This window comes from Empidonax traillii, unplaced genomic scaffold, assembly GCF_003031625.1.
Source record: "Empidonax traillii isolate 1590-97213 ecotype Southwest subspecies unplaced genomic scaffold, ASM303162v1 scaffold16:size2589160, whole genome shotgun sequence".
Taxonomy (NCBI): Eukaryota; Metazoa; Chordata; class Aves; order Passeriformes; family Tyrannidae; genus Empidonax; species Empidonax traillii.
In genome coordinates, this window is record NW_020955209.1 from 2121364 (window position 1) to 2126514 (window position 5151).

Sequence of the window (5151 nt, forward strand, 5' to 3'; positions counted from 1 at the left end):
TATTGTCTTCCAGCCTTAATCTCTGTGAATGAAAACTATTTCTGACTGTTCCCATGAGAGAGTGATTTGAAGCATACATTCAGCTAAAAGTGATTTTTTCGTCATCAGTCCCTTGAAATGCTTTTTCAACTTTATTTCCAGAATTAGTACTACACATTTTCATGTGTATAGTATGTGAGTGACCCTCTACTGAGGTGAATGTTGTAATCTGAAGTATGATTTACAGTTTGCAATAAAACATTCAGCGTCGTTTGTTTGATCTTTGCTTCTTCAGCTGGATATTGTCTGTCTGTCATGGTTTTTCTTTTTCATCCCATAAAATTCTAATAATGTGTTTAAAAGATGTTTAGTTTGAGGGCAGTGAGAGATTTGCAGACCAAATTTTTATTCCTCTGTGGAAATACAGTACTTTGTCTTTTCCAGAAGTGAATAATCATCTTGCAATTACATGGAATGTTTTTGTGCTACTTGAAAGCTCACATTAATAAATTCAAAAGCATCAGTTTCTGCAGTAATGAAAAGATAGCAAAGATGAAATTCATGTCAGGGAAGCCCAGGTCCTTTTCTGAGCCCCTGAAATACAGGAGAGACAGGACCTGTTAATATTTTTGTCAAAGGAATTTTCTTCTGACAGATTTTAGACCTCACAGTTCAAAACCTTACATAACGAAATTCAACTACTTGGGGGAAAAAAAGGATTACCAGGGTGAGTGGTGTTTATCTCAGTTACCTTTCTGTGTTCTCTCTTCTTGGCTACTGACAAGATCAGTTTTTGATATTCCACAACCCAACTTCCATTTCAGTTTGTCTTATATAAATAATTCTAGTGCCTGCCTCAGCTGCGACTGTTGCTTTCATAAGCCATGTCATTTATACTGGCATGCCTTTTTCTGTCATCTCAGACATCAGTTCTAAGTGGCAGTAGAAAAACTCAACAACATAACAACAGTTTTCCAATTTGTTGCTCTTTTCCAGAGCAGAAGGTTCCTGGAGATGAAAGACACTTCTTATATTTTTATGTGGGCACTTACCTTTGCAGTGGTAAATTAATATCAGTTTGCTGAAGGTGTCTTAAGCTCAACACTGTAAAGAATTTTTTTATATTTCCAGTTCTGCATTTTCTTTAGGCATTTCCACATTCGTAAGTTTTTTTTGGGCTTTGGTGAGTTCTTTCTCCCAGATTTCTCCAAGGCAAGGCCTTTTTTGGTTATATTACAGTAATTCTTCACTGCGGCTGTGACAAGTAGAAAAGATGAAAAGCAAGAAAGGCAAACAGCAAGGCAAATGCAAAAAGCTAATTTTATGGTTCGAAATAAAGCAAGATTACACTTATGTATGTTTTGGGAACAGGAATTTAATAAAAAGTTGCAACTTGGTGTCAAATCCAAGGAGCCAGGTTAAATGTGATAACATCCAACACTGTCCTGAAGGTAGGAGAGATAGGTTATGCATGACCATATGTCTGGTTGTACACTGCTTTATGAAAGACTAGGTGGATAGTGAACTGATGTGGTGCTTTTATATAGTCGTATCTAGAATACGACATAGAGATGGAAGATGCTTTTTCTGTGTGTGACACTTAAAGATTTCCAGTAAAAGAACCAATAAAAATTGAGTATCAGTTTAAATAAAATAACAACAACAACAAAAAAAAACCCAAACAAAAAACCCACACCAATAATAAAATAATAAAAATTGAGTAGCAGTTTATGTAGCACAAACATTAGATAATTAAACAGGAAGAGATAAATGAAAACTCATATTTTGTAATGTGGAGCAGAGGGCTGTAGGACTACAGTTAGTGTGCTGAATAATATATAATTCCTATTCTAGTAGTAGTTTCCTTGATGAAAAATTATGGATGGTAATTTCCTGGCATTCCTCTGCTATGTATTAAAATTTCTAAAGTTGCCTTTCTTTATCAGTCTAATATAGATGCTTAGCTGAGTGAGTGATTTTGTAATCTGTCTCACAAAATGCAGGTTAGAATGGAAGACCCACATTTTTTTCTGTCTCTTAAAATAGTTTATCACTTGTATAGCTGTCTTCTCTTGATACTGTGTGCTCTTTAGTAGTGTCTGCCTTTGTTTTGCAACTACAAGTGTGAGTTTATTGCTTAAGCAATGTGTCCTGGTAGTGTACTATAGTGTACCCCCGTCATATTTAAATCTCAGCCTTCGGTGTTATTTTAGGAGAACAGTGAGTAATTTGTGCCAGGACACCCTCTGTCGCCACTTGGGCATACTCTCCATTTCTGTCACCTGTTAGTGACAGAATATTTTCTTGCACTCTCAGGATGGTTAGCTGTGAGGACATGTAATCTGAGACAAAACCCATGCATCAAGGCAGTCCTGCTGGCGTGCTTTGTCCATGGCCATGAAGGTCATGAGCCACAAACCATTTCTTACCGCTACATCAGCTTTTATGGTTTTTTTCTTCCATCTTTTGGTAAGCAATAGGAACCATTGGATTTATAGGTATAATGGGGCACATCGGAGCTCTTGGAGCTATCAGCTTCTGCAAATTGCAAAGGCATGGATAGTTCAGAGCTACAGATCACAGGACTGAGGTTGACTTTAGGTGGGAGCAGAATGGTTGAACAAGATGAAAAAAACTTTAGAGAAATCATCTGAGCAACCTGGTGTAGTGGAAGGTGTCGCCACCTGTGGCAGGGCGGTTGGAATTAGATGATTTTTAAGGCCCCTTCCAACCCTTTTCACTGTCCCTTTAGAGACGGGTCAGGCTTTGCTGACCTGTTCCTAACAGATTTTTGTTGCACTTACTTTTAAAATTTACCCCCCATCAGTGAAAGTTTTATAACTGCTAGACTGTTAATCTATTTCGCTTCCTTAATTATGGTTGTTAAGATACCTGTATAAATACCATTTCCTTTCATTTTCTCAGTACCCTGTATGCATCTGGAGATGGCTATGTGCTTTTCTTCTCTACATGTTTTATTCCAATTTTTGCAATAACAGACTATGAACTCAACTTTCTTTATGTGGTCTCTTTAGCTAGGGATGAGCTAATTACTTTTAATTCAAAGCAGTAGCTCTGTTCCTTCAAGACAGGAGAATTTGCTGGAATTATTGGCTGCAGATGTAAAGGCTGTCTTGCTATGGAGAAACAAAGGTGTTACTTGCAATAAATAAACATAATTTGATCTGATTATTCAGTTTTATCCTCTCTTTTCTAACTATATTGATTTTATATTTCTTATAACTATTTAAAACTTTCTTGTGCTTCTTATGACTTCTTTGTGGGTTGTTATCTGTTTTAAAAAACAGTCCTTTAAATCACCACCTACTCTCCTATTTGGTTCATACTTCTTGTAACATATGATGTGAAAATTGAAAAGTGTGTTCTAGGGCAGACCACACTACAATAGAACATTGGGTTTTTTCACATATTTATTTTAGTTTAGTTTATTTTTTCCTCCGGTAGTGTTATGATATTGTCTCATTGTCAGTTTGAGATCCAGTGTAGCCTCTGGATCCTTTTTTTGCACAGCTGCTCTTTAGCTGGTCATTGCCTATCTCTTCAGTTATTAATTGCCTCTAAATACCGTTGTCCCTGTTGAATTGCATCCTATTTGTATTAGATTATTTGTCCAGTTTGTCAGAATTGACTTGCCTTCCAGCAAGTCAACCTCTCTCCTGATTTTCTGTTATCTGTGTTCCCAATCCATGTACTTTATTTTGCCATATAGAAATTCATGAAATGAAATTCTGGATTGCTCCAAGATGAGATCCTGAACCCTCTCTGAAACTGTACTACAAATATACATGTAGTTTAACTGTACTAATTATTCATTCAGCATAATTTTTCCAGCTGTTTTGCACCTGCTCAAAAGTACTTTCATTTGCAACTTACTTTCCTTCTTTATAGATGAGAATGCTGTGTAACCAAAGTGTTACTGCAATAAAGATGTTTTTCCTCTACCCATTAAGCATATTGCTTGATCAGAGAGGAAAACCTTTTGATCTTATATTATTCCTGAGGAGCTGATGTTGCCTTTTGTTTGTTATGTTATCTTGTTAAGTGCTTTATTAAAAAAAAAAAATCTACTTGTACTTGTTCTGGTATTTTTGAGTGTTCTGAAGTTGTGTTGACTGGCCTGTGAATTTCTGAATTTACCTTTCTCTTCTTCATAAAGACAAATATTTTTTCATTTTCCTCCTGGATTGGAACCTTACCTGCCATCAGTGAGGCCTCCAAGAAACCTGTTAGAAGCCATTGTGTTATTGGGAAACTTACCTAAAGCATTTAGGGATGAATTCCTTTAGATGTCACAGTGTGAAAAATATGCAGTCTTTGATACATGTTTTTCCTACACTCAAATCTATTCCCTTCACCATTGCTACAGATTGTGTTTTTCTTTATTATACTTAACCTGTTAAATGACAGTAGATGAAAAGAAGGTATTTAACAGCTTTTCAGTGTATGCCATTGATTCTGATCTTAATGATTTGGCAAACTTTCTTTGTAATCCTGTACATTCTTTCCTTTCCTAGTTAGTTATATCTTTTTTTATTTTAATTTCTTGTTTCCAGCAGAATTCCTGCTTGGGCTCTCCCCTGTCTCTTCTAGGCAGAAGATGATGCCAGCAGAACAGGCTATGGCATTGCAGGGCTTCACAGCTATTGCCTTGCTCAGTATGGTGTTTGACTTGCTCAGTTTCCTTACAGAACTCCTGGTTTGGTCTCCTGATTGCTGACTTTTAAATACTTTCTAAAGGATTATCTACTCAAAGAAAGGCACTTTGGAATTTTTAAATGGTTTTACATCCCAGTTTTGAAAAAAAAGGTCAAAACTTCGCTTGCAACAGCTCATCCAAATCTTATCATGTCTCCAGCTGGGCTTCTTAGTGAGTGTACTTTTTAATAATAAAAATAAATGGTAAAACATACTCCTGGAGTAAAGGTAGAACTTCAGTTAATTAAAAGTGAAGCGTAACATACACTAGTGGTTGTATAGGTACGTAATGTATATATGTCTTTGTGTAAACTGTTAGGAATGTGTGCTGTTTATAAGAAAATGCTTTTCAAAACGTCTCTATTAATTGGCTGCTTTTATTTTTACAGCATACACAGCTCAGGCAGAGGAGAAGACAGGCCCTGGTACTCCTACAGATGCTCACGCCAGAGCCTT

The 5151-nt window shown here is 36.3% G+C and overlaps 1 protein-coding gene across 3 annotated transcripts in view; it reads left to right on the plus strand.

Moving 5' to 3' along the window:
- The window catches only part of AFG1L (AFG1 like ATPase), a 70707-nt gene that overhangs the window by 3105 nt on the left and 62451 nt on the right, over window positions 1-5151 (plus strand). The window lies entirely within an intron of this gene.